This window comes from Morone saxatilis, unplaced genomic scaffold (assembly GCF_004916995.1).
Source record: "Morone saxatilis isolate NCDOM2014 unplaced genomic scaffold, NCSU_SB_2.0 Contig15, whole genome shotgun sequence".
NCBI classification, from domain to species: Eukaryota; Metazoa; Chordata; class Actinopteri; family Moronidae; genus Morone; species Morone saxatilis.
Window position 1 is genome coordinate 2,050,693 of NW_023339707.1, and position 12,690 is coordinate 2,063,382.

Below are 12,690 nucleotides of genomic sequence, written 5' to 3' on the forward strand. Positions count from 1 at the left end.
AGCACAGGAAACTTGTTAAAAGCCCCTAAGCCCCATGACGACCCAAACAGCATGTTAACATTGGGAACTATAGCTCGGACTATTACAAACTATAAGAATCCTTCTCAGTCTCATTATCTTGTGAAAGTAATTGGCATATACTGTCAGGAATGTGTTGTAAAGTGCCAGATTGTTTTTATGCATGTATATCTTATCATATTTTGTTAACACAGATATGAAAGAAAGTACAAAAAAACTCTGATAGTGTTTACAACAGTATTTTCTTTTAATATAAAAATCATTTGTAAAAACATCCTATCAATCCTGGGGGTAAAACGTCAGAGTGAAGAGACAATAATAAAGGTCGTACAGACGCACAGACACATAAAACGGGTAATGATGACGCCTACTATACTATTGTATAACTCAAGTTGAACATGGAAAAGGCTGTGGAGAGATATGGTCTTCACATGACTAGACCATAAGGTTACCGCTAAAATGCCAAAATTTACGGTGGCCCATGAGAGCGTCTTTGTTGAACTCTCTTAAGGTGTCAGAGGACTATTAAGTCTACTTCTCATCTCGCAAATGGTCTGAACCATGCCCTTATTCTTGATTCGGTCCAACACCTTACTAATTACTGGTTTCTTGTAATATAGAGGATGATCCCCTGTCATTAGGTTAAAGAAATCCAGCTACAGAGAGCTGCTAGATAAAAATGTTAGCAGGCGCTTATTGTCAGGATCATGACTGTTGTTAATAGCTGCGCGCCGTAGGTGTTATTGCGGGTCAATATACGACAGATTATACACTGAGTCTTAGTTCGAGATTCCATTATGTATAGCGGATATTGCCACTGACATGCGATGTCCGTTGTCATGATGTTAAGAGAATCGTGGGCTAGAATGTATGGTTACAATGTAAATATATTATACCTAGTATATGGTCTGAGAACACTGTCAGTCAATCATCGGGCTCGCCTATACGATCTACGTACATGATAGCTATCGTGTGGGGTCATTTGTGTGTGTTGTTTGTTCCTAGAAAGATAGATCATCAGGATATGATGTTATCAAAACATGTTCATTGTGATAGGTGAAAAATTACTTCTTGTCTCTTCAAGGCATGATTGTTGCAGGTCGGAGGCTCTCCAAAGTTAAACGGAAAAGGTTTTAATTCTCAAATAAAACCCAATAGCCGTACCGCTAAGCTCTTCTGGGCTGGAATAACACTGAGGTCCCTTACATACATTTTACAATACCTGATGCAAGCAATCATTTACAAATCCCATTAAAAATCAATGTTCTAAGTGCACAAAGGAAACAATGTCGTATATGCTTTAGATAGAAATATTGTACAGAGAGGATTCAACTCTGATATATTCTTATCATATTTTTCAAAACACACGAATTTAAACACAAAAACCTCTCGGTCAACATTCTCCTCCTTCTATGCAAATCTCAATTGAATCAGCACAAAACAAAGCGTTACAATACCTCAAGATTTTCTTCTTCTCTCTCCAGTCCTCATTCAATCTATCTGTCCACATATTTATATCTTATATTGATCAATGTGACGTTTTTGTGTTAATGTAATATACAAAGTTGATCAAGGTGCAGTCAAAACGTAGAAACGCACATATTCGGTCTGGCTGTACACTCACAAGCTGGTATGCACTAACAGTTCTGTTTACAAAATATGTATGAGCTTGCTGTAGCGCATGCGTTCTCTCAATATTTCCTCAAACAAATTGAAGAATCATCGTCAAAAGTCGGACATACATTATGTAAAGCAAAACTGAGTCTGTACTTTCAAGAGGAGAAATAGTACATATGTGAGGAATGTTGCCGAGAACGTATAGTATTATATATGCTTATGTTTAGCTCATGCATGGTAATTCATCATAATACATAGCTGTCACGAGCCCTTGCTGATCTCCATGAGTCGTAAAATTATAGGGACAAAAATTGCCATTTCCTATACATATTCTGGGTAGTATGAAGGACGAATCTTTAGGGAGTCTAAATTCTTTGTTGACGGTTTTGAAGATTCACGTAGATTAACATTCCCTTTGTGACTGTTAGAAAGAGTATGAAAAAAGTGACGAAACATCTCACTCTTTGGGCTCTTTTTCAATTCTTAATAAAGTCAGGAGATAAGGCTTCCAAGGCGTGTGTTTACCTAAACTAATCTTGACATGGAACTTTGATGTGTCGCCAGGCGCAGAATTTAGTGCAAAAACTGCAGGTCACAGTCCCTTTGGAGGCCGCTCACGTGAGCTTTCACATCTGGGTTCCCATAGACTTGCATTGGCTGCAGTCTATTGGACAAAAGTACAGGTTCTTCGATGCTAGGAAGGCATACGAAAAATAACAGAGGACAGTATCAGAAAAAAAGTAAATCTTTAGAATATATGTAAGAATTGGAATAAAAAGATGTATAAGGGAAATTCGCTTGATGGAGTTGTTGAGTGTATCCTCGGACACAATAGAATTAATATTCATTGGGCGATCTACTAAAATATCAATTGATATCTTCTAATGTAATGAAATATGGTTTTCCACATTTCATGGTAGCATTTTTGAAATATACGTGATGCTTGGAGAGTGAATGTGTGTGTGTAGAATGTTGTGTGTCGGATCATAAAGTTCGATGGATGTAGCGATGTGGTAAGTGTGTTGTGTGGTTCTGGGTGAATTTGTGTGTGTGCTACCCGCTCGGCATTCGGGCTTTGTAACACACTTTATGTATCATGTGCAGGCTAAAAAGGTACAAAACATGATGAATTCATAAAATTCTTTATCTTCATAACACCACATGAAAAACACAGCAAATGCAAAGCAAACCTTGGATATGCCCTGTCACTGCCGACAGGGTTTTGCTTGTCTCGTGGGGAGGAAGAGAAAGGGCCGAGAAGATACGATGACAGCAAGAGCAATTTCTCACAACGAAAAGCCCATTAACAAGACTCCTACTCACACTGTAGACTACGAATAAGAACAACAACAGGAAAATCCATTAAAACCAGGGCCTCTTTTTTTAGCTGTGAGGATTCATATTGTGGGCCTAATTTTTACTGAAATCGCTTTCACAACCTTCTAGGAATGAAAGGACACCCAGAGAAAAGACAGACTTTAAATGAAAACCCTGAATGGGTGGCGCTGAAAAAAAAAACCCAAAACAACAGCCTTATTCTCTACGTGTCCCTTGCCATTATTTTGGCGCCAGGAATTTGACAGATCCTCACAGAAAAAGCTAATTTATAATCAGCCCTGGGGGTTCTGCTGGTGTCGACAGCCCGTGTGCCCTGGGCTGCAGTTTAGCACCCTACTTGGTGGCATATTATCAATTAGCAAAGTGACTGTCACATCCTATCAAAAATTCCCTGCAAACATGCAGGAAATTAAGGCCAATCCAAGTACCAAAACATGTGTTTAAAAAGGATTAGCAGATATTTGATGCACATGCTTAACATTTCTGCCTTCTTAAAACACAAGTTTCAACCATAGTTTCATGCTGTAAACATTTTCGAATAATGGAATTAGATTTAGATTAAAAGATTTTTTAAAAACTAAGACTTTGAAGACTTGAACACAAGCTGTATCCAGAGCCTTCACTCTTTCCTGCATTAGAAAAGTAATGCCAGTTAAAACAACCAAGAGCAAACAAGAACACTGCCAAGCATCAAGGGGAGAATAAATACACTTAGTTTGGTCCAAAAAGAAAAGCCTATTTAGTTGTATGAAATAGTTAAAAATAAAAATAATGACAGAGAATTTGGTGTAAAAGGTTCTAAAAATATCAGGAAAACGCCATCACTCGTTTATTACACAAACTTCCTGCAGTTTATTGGTTCACTGTTTTGGTTCATTGTACAAGTTTATCAGTTCTTTCCTCTAACTGTTATTGTTATTTAATTGAATATATATGAAAATATCCATAAACTACCTCCACTTAGTTTAACTTGCATGACAAGAAAAGGGTGGGAACCACTGCCACTGGCCTAATGCACCCAGAGAAATTAAAAGGTGAGCTAACATGGTATTAGGGCTGGATCCCGGTCAGAGGATATATGATATATATCGTCACATTGCCCACCCTCAATGAGATTATTACATTTGAGCCATTGGGAGAGAAACTTTGCAGGAAGTGTTCATTGGCGTTAGCTTAGTGAAAAAATAGCAAAATGGAACTGACCACAAACAATTGTGAGAATTAGTAAATGGCAACAGTGTGTGTGTTAAAAAAGAAAGGGAGAGCACCAGAGTGGTGAGTATGACATGCCTCTGTTGTACTGACAACAGGAAAACATGTAGCATGTTTCTGAGCTCGCAATCATCCGGTCTGGTGACTGTGTTTCTCAATTCTCAGTTCTGATCTGGCTCAAACATATCAACGCAAAGTGAGCACATGGTTAGTCATGTTTGATAAAGCTAAAAAAAGTCCACAGAAAACACCAAGCATGGAATCTTGACAGTTTCAAATAAATGAATCACTCACTGATCACATTTTAACGCATTTGACCCTAATGCAACGTAGCTACATCCAAAATATCTGCAGTATAAGTAATGCAAACCAGCAGTGATGGATCGCTCTAATTGAGCATTGATTTGGCCTTGGCTGTAGTCTCACTGCGGAGAGCCCACCCCCAGGGTATTGTTAATGTAGTTCAGTCCTGTACTCTTGACCTCCGCTGATATAGTCCTGAGCAGGAATTCAATGGCAAAGTGCATAACACCACCGCCAGTGCATGTGAGGCTAACATTGTGACTTTTTATTATATTGCGCTCTGTGTGTAGCTTTCTATAGGCTCAAGCAGTATTTTTGGCTTTAACAGGCTAAGCAGAGCACAGTCGGTGCAGATACTGAAAACTCGGTGTGACGTGTGCAGTTTTTTTGTCTTTGTTAGAAAACAAATTCTCACATTGTTGCTATATTTTAAAATGGTAGTAGTGCTGGTAGTCAATAAAAGGATTCTTAGTCGACACACTCTTAATGGTTTTCCAATGGTCGCAGAAAAACAAAAACAAAGTCAAACTCTGTTCGGGAGCTGTGCCTTGTCACCACAACAGAAGTATGAGGGGATTGTTCTTCAGAACTGCTTGCCAGATGGTCACAACAATTATAAAACACTTTTGATATCTAACATAGTTGGACGACAAACATTATGAACTATTGATTGAGCACAACTTGAAAAACCTGTGCTATAGAGAGCCTGCCATCATCGACAGAGCTACCTACAGTATCTCTCTCTCTGTGCCTTTCCTGCTCATCTGTGTATACATTTCACTGAGCACATTGTTGTCACATGGTGTCAGTGTATCCATCCCATACTGGGTTGATTTGGAAAAAGAGAAACAGAGGGGACAAGGGGCTGGCAGGGGAAACTACATACATCACATTCATACACACTATTTGCCCAGGTTTTACTTTTCAATTACCAGTTGTTGTTTTTTCTGTGTTGCAGACCCAGGGAAAATCATCTGTGTTCTGGATGTAATGTGAAATTGACATTTCAGGTGAGTATTTGCAAATCCACAAGAAGATCAATGTGAACAAGGCTAGATGGAGTTTATTTTAGTTGCCATGAAGATTATTGTTGTTTTGGTCTACAAATGTAATATTAATATTCTATATTTTAATGTAAAATTACATACATGTGCATAATAGTTCTGTGTGCATCTTATCTTGTTCAGCAAAAAAAATATTTTAGTATTTGTACTGAACCTCAGATTGGCCCTAAATGTAACTGACACTGAGTAGCTACAATGTCCTGCAATTAATATTAATGCACCAAATCCAAGACATCATTCATAAACTGTAAATTCAATGTGCATTCTTAAATCATTGGATCAATCAAGTGGATTTGTACATGAGCCATTATACAAAGCACTAGAACAAACCAATTATCAATGCTATATGAGATCCAATGTACTGTAGTTGAATAAAGGAATATGTCATCCATTACCAATTGACCATTAATGATTTTACAGCTTGAACTTTTCTCATGCAACATAAATGTAACATGGCTATGAAGCACTTTGTTATTGATTTCAAGGGAAGGGTTATTTCTGTAGCTGTTGGGTGATTGCAGCGCCTGATGCCCAGTGGCTGTAACAGAGCCAAGGATCTGCACTCTTTCAGCCAGAAAGGGGGGCAGTAATCCATGAAATGAGCTGCTGTCAAAGTTTGGTTGGAATGAGAGCATCCTGACTCTGCAGCCTCCCAGGTCAGGAAGGCACACTGGTGCAAACATTCCTCCTGACACCGATCTAAGTGGCTCATCCTCATCCTCTTCCTCTTCCTCTTCCTCCTCCTCCTCCTCCTCCTCTTGTCAGAGATGAGCTGCATACTCTCTAATGGCCATCACAGTCTCCTGGCCAACATTTACATCTGCTGCTATCTGCTGCCTGCGTCCAGAACCTCGCTGTCAACCCACCATGGGTGTTCGCTTTACTGACACTAAAAGGAAACTGTCGGGATATCCGATTCACTGGACTAAGTGGAGATAAGTTGAAAAGAAAACAGCGGAGCAATTATGAGTCCCTGTTTGATTTCAGTGCAGTGAGAGGCTAAATCTAATCAAACGGCAATCAGAGACACTCGTTTCAACATAGACGACACTCCGGTTTGTGGATGCCTTGAACACAATTTACTCACGGATGAGGAGGCAGGAAAGGAGGCCACGTTCTGCTCACACTCCCCTGCCAGTCGACTAAAAGCAGAATGTGTTTGCTCCTGTAATGTAGCTAGCTATGTGTGGGAAAACCCCTTGGGAAGTCAACTAAATCTTTGAAATGTCTTCCTACTGAGGAGTGCTCACATGGAAGTAGCACAGTTTGTGGGTTTAACCCAAGGGTGACGTAAATCCTGTCAGCTATAGGTGTCCAATTTGTACTTTGGCAACATACATTGTAGCCCACTGCTTCATGGCAGTCAAGCAACCAATAAAAGTAATCAAAGCAACAATATTTCAAACATGGATATTATCATGACCGCTACATCATCCTCTAACCACACAGAAGAATATTTTAAATATTGAATGTAGGTGAAATAAGCAACTCTACATATAGAACAAAGAGCACAGACCAACACCCATTCAGCAGTAAGTGATGGAAGTAATGCAGTTCATCCATTACTGCCCAATGGAAATGTTAGTCATAGCTTATGGACGGCTCATTAAGCTTGGATAATAAAGGCCGGTGATCAATTAAACAACAGTCCAGTAGTTTGGGACTTTGTGTTCACAGTTGGTGCTGAGGTTCCAGGAGGTGGTACACTGTACTATCTGTAGAGCAATTAACTTGAATTAGAATTGTGTGTCTTTTATTTCTAAATATAGGTATACATGTGTACAAAAAAATTACCTAAATATCACCAAAGAATATTCTGACTTTACAGAGTACAGACAGTGGGATGGTACAGGAGTTTCAATTAGATGCGACTAAAATCAGGACGACTGCGGAGACAATAAAGACACACAGCATACAGTAGGTTGCTACAGCAACACACAAACATTGTAGAAAATTCTTAAATCAGTCATAAACTGCAAGATTGCGCTGAAAACACTACAGTGCAACTTTACCACATTCAACCTAACCTCTATAAACAGATAGCTCCATATGAATGCATGTCTGTAGACAAGGGACCAAGATTTTGGCATTGGAAGTGTTCTGGTTTCTGTTTGTAAGCCGAGTTGTATTGACCAATCACGTTTGAGCAGGCTCTTTTTGTATGCAGGTAAACAGTCTGTGTGGAGAGGTGGAATGCATTGGCTGATAAAGATATCGTTTTTTATTAGCGGTTTCAATTTTTTGTTTGTTAAAAATCAGTTTATACACGCACACCAATTTCATATAACCCCATAAATGACAAAACAAGCTCAGTGTGTTGTGTACTGCAGCAGGGAGAAAGAGGGACCAGTTGATTTAATAATGTCAAAAAGATGTCGGCTGTCGAACCGCAAAACAGTAAAACATTTCTAGGGCACAAATGTACAGTACGTCACTGCCATTTCACCTTTAATTTGGCAAAATGTATAAGCCTTACAATGGTCCATTAATTAAGATGATGTACTGCCTCCTGCACTAAAACCTATTTACCAGATCAGTTTATCAAGCTCCACTGCACACAAATGCCATTGTCATTTGGAATAAGGTCTAAATGTGTTTTGTGGTAAAACATCAGCCAAATGTAGAAGTTTCTTCTCTAATAGTAAAATTTTCCCTGTTCTCTGAGCACTGATTAGACTAATAGGTGTCAGCCGCACATCAACAAATGAGATACCCCAGTGAGAGCATTGCACTCCGTTTTCTCCCATGTGACGCAAAAGTGGCAATCTGTCTTCTGGAAGTTCCTGTGTTGGACCAGACAAGTTTCAGCACTGGTTCCAGATTTCATCTTTGCCTAAATCTTAACAAAGCCACTTCATTAATACACACACTTGCCATATTTGGCCCAAATGAAAAATCCCTCAACTAATTATGATGAACAAATATTGATTTTTCACTTATTTTGCAAAACTGTAAAATGTAATTTGTCAGACAATCTCTCTTCCTCTCCTCTGGTCCAAAATAGGGCGAGCTATGGTCATACAGCTGGCTGAGATATGGCTATGTCATGGACCATATGTGGCTACCAGATCTGGGCCACCCGTGGACCGCAATTCCTGAAAGAGACAAGAGAGAGAGACAGACAAGTAGAGCACAACGCACACTGAAAGGCAGTGCACACTTTACTAGTGGGGGTCAACATTTTACAGATTTAAAGAATATGCGGATTCAGAGAGGTCGCCCATTGTGGAGGATCGCTGGATGTTAGATGCATGTTCAAACGGCTGCAAAGGAGCTCAGATCTGTGAGCTTGATTAATAAGCCTCACTGAGATTGACAACAACTAGACAAAAGTGCCTTTGCCCTGTTTGCTCCTCCTGTAAATGCTGTGTTGTGTACACAGAGCGTCAAAAAAACTCAACAGTGAAATTACAAACTTTTGCAAAAGCTGCCATTCAATCATTCTAACATTCAAATGCCACCTTTAAAATGTGTTTTTATAAAGAATACAGCTATTTTCAACCACATCAATGAGAGTAAACACTAGTAAATCTCAGGCCTCTCTATCCACTGTCCTGAGAGGACATTGTTACGTGTAATGGGACGACATACATCAACACTCCTGTCTTTAACAGGCTCTAGCGGTCTCGCTGGAGGCCTCAGCTGCTGTGGATAGTTAACGTGGTTAAAGCAGGAAGCAGGCAAACAGGTGACAGGCGAGGTCGCCGTTTCCCACTGAAACACAGCTGAGGTTGAGGCCAGGTAAGACGAGAGGTGTGTCACCTCAGTGACGTGGCGGGGGGACCTGGCTGGCTGCTGACCTGCTGCTGCAGTCACAATATGGGCCAAGCAGGCGGAGTCAGCCACTGTCAGGGCACCAGGTTAAGCCCTGAGGGATTGTCAGGAGGCCATATGTTGTAGCCACGCACACATGCTTGCACACAGGTGCAGATGGTAATTTTGCTGACGTTGATCTGCAAACCTAATGAAGACTGACATGGTGATAGTGTAGAGGTTAAACACACACAGCCTTAAGCAAGATAATGAACCTCTGACTGCTCAATGGGCATATACTTACTACTTAATACTTTTTTCAGTGAAAAGAAAAAAAGCTTCTTTTTTTTTTACCATGTTGCAGCTCTATAGATAAGGGTATCAAGGGCAACTGTAGGCTGCAGAGGAGCAGACCTAGAAACCTTCCAAATGTCAACAACTCGTTGTGGAAACCTGAGCATCAAACAAGCTGATTGGTTGATTCAACTCTTGCCAGGAGTAGTCAACCATCTGTTGACAATCAACGCATCAAGATGCCCATTCTGAAGGAACACGAACTTAACTGGATTAAGAGAGTCTACTTGCTAAGAAAAATACTTCTTATATACTTTATATGATTCAGGCAATAGTAAAGAAGTGTTCAAAACACAAAGCAAATTTTAGAAGTAGAAGATGTGAATTTGCTCTGGGCAGTATGAATTGAGGTGTTGAAATTGTTTACAACATGTTCACTTGTAGTTGAAGAAAAAAGTAAATAGAGAGGATGCTGGAGAGAAAAAGAACAGGAGCTCCCGGTCAGTTCTGAGATCAGTTAGAAGCATCACACACAGTTTCTACACTTGCTGTTCCAAATGACACGATCAAAGGAACAAAAGACTCAGTTTCAAATGTTTTTCTAAGGCTGAATTTCAGTGTGACATTAGACTTTGTGCTGATTCTCCCAAACCTTTGGTCAGAAATGACCATTTGACCAATAAAAATCTGTTTACTGATTAAAGATCAGCGCGGAATAACTGGTTTCTTAACTGGTTTCGTGTCAGTGAACAATCATCAAGGAGTCATCAAGCACTAGAAGAGAATAAATGTCCTTGCAAACAATATTAGCTCAATATCAGCTCAGACACACTGTCAGGTAAACCACGTCTCCATTGCTGACTGCACTAGAAGACAACCATTACTGCCCAATGGCAATGTGAGTCATAGTGTACTGCTAATAACCATTGAAATCTGAACAAGCTTACCCATGTAACCAAGCCTCCACTTAGAGAAGGCCACGATACTGCTGCCTATCCAGAAGAACTCCTCCAGCACACCGGACATAGAGGCCTGCAGCAGATTGCTCTTACACTCAGCCACCTGCTTCTGTTTCTCCTTGTCCCACTCTGGGGAGAAAGCCCCTTTAGCCGGAGGTCCAGGCATGTCTCCGGTGGCGGCCGTGGTAGTGGAGCGCATCAAGGCTGAAGACACTGGGCCGATGGGGAAAAAGACGCTCTTCTTGGATGTGTTCATTAGGAATTACTGAGATTACAAGTTGCAGGCTAAAAGTCGAGGGGATGATCCCATGAGAATATCGTTTGAGAATAAATGAAGCTTTGAGTAAATTAGGTACGCAAAAGAGACATTTGCCTCAAGTCGTTTTTGAGTAAATGTTCCTTTTGGGTAATGTTCTATATCCTGTTATTTCACCTCTTTAAAAACTCAGTACCGTCAGTAGTATCAGTTTCCTTCCTGGGTTCAGAGCAGAATTTGGAGAAAAAGAGCCAACAGGAAAAAAATCTTCTCAGTCTCTGAATGGCATCAACAGTTGGTCAATAATCTTGTGATGTTATTGCCCTGGCAAACCTGCTTATTGCACTGCCATCGCTCCATTCTATTCTTCCATCTCAAAGACCAAAAAGATGCAGCAGTGTGTTTTCTAAGCTACAATTTGTCTTCATGCTCTGCCATCATTTCCTTATTTCTTTCCTCGGCTAGCATTCATCAGTAGAGCTGAAAGCGGCTTATGAAAGCGAGACTGAAGCGGCTGCATCAATGGGAAGCAGGGAAGACGTGGAAGCACAACACACCGGCGGTAACTGTGCAACATGTGTTGGGCGGGCAGAAATCCTAAATCCCTAGGAAGCAGTAATCCTGGTCTAGGAGATTTGCTAAATGTGTGGCACACAGAAAAAGACAGAGGGAGGAGGGTAGGACATGGTACACCCCTAATAAAGACTTTGCTTTTATGCTAAAAAATTAAAGACTTTGTTTGATATCAAAAGGTGTGTTCCTCAGAGAGCTCCGGACAGACTGAGCTCTAATATTCCCACACCTGTCTGCAGATGTTACACAGCCCCAGCAGAGCTCCACATGAAACAGACACAGTTTGACACACTACTCAAGCTCTGTATTATCATCAGTTCAGAAAAGGCGGCATTTAACCACGAATACTTGCACTTCTCATTAACTGAAATGTCAACATCACTGATTCATAAACCTTCGATACCTTCACCCAACTTGCTCCGGGCTGACAGAAAAAACTGTGTGGACTGAAATAGGTAAAGTTTCAGTCTGACTCCTGACAGTGGTATGCAGCAGTCTGAGCACGTTGAGCGGTGTCAAACAGTGTCAGAACTCCAGACCTGGTTCTCTGACCAGCCAGACCGCTTGACAAGCAGGTGTCAGGTACTGAATATGGAATAGTTTCATTTACTGAGCTGACAAAATCTGACAATGAGCTCACATAAACAGCCCTGTGGCTGCAAAACAGTCTGCAGTGGAGAACCAAGGTCAAAGTGGGATAGTATTTTGTTTTTTAACAAGGTGGTTATAGACAGCAGAGATTACAGCTAAAAAGTTTCAAAAGTAACATTAGAATACTGTATGTTGTATTAAAGGTCCAGTGTGTAACATATGCACACTGCCTCCTGGAATATAATATTCATAGGTATGTTTTCATTAGTTTATAATCCCCTGAAAATAAGAATTATTGTGTTTTTGTTACCTTAGTATGAGCTGTTTTTAACATGTATTTCTCAGGGTTGAACATCTCAACAAACTGAATACAAAAGCAGCTATGGGAGAGGATTTTAGTCCTAGCTGTCTTTATAGTCAATCAGACTGAAATCTGGAGGTGGACAACATTATTTGTTTCCTTGTTGTTCCAACTTCCAAAAGATGACATAAAAGTAAAAGATTTTGTATTCTTCCTTTTGCTAGAAACTCTCCCATTCCCTCCCTCTCAAGGACCCCAGCTCTAAACAGAGGCAAGTGCAACTTGGACACCTTTCACACAAGAGGATTAACCCCAGCTAATTCACATGTGATAGACATAATATCCCCAGATAGGTGCTCAGAATCCTTACTCTGTGTGTGTGTTTTAAGGACAGAGACAGAGACAGAGAGA

At 40.4% G+C, this 12,690-nt stretch overlaps 1 protein-coding gene across 1 annotated transcript in view; it reads right to left on the reverse strand.

The window, feature by feature from the left end:
- The window catches only part of plch2a (phospholipase C, eta 2a), a 66,186-nt gene that overhangs the window by 51,474 nt on the left and 2,022 nt on the right, over nucleotides 1-12,690 (reverse strand). The gene's annotated exons all lie outside the window — the stretch shown is intronic.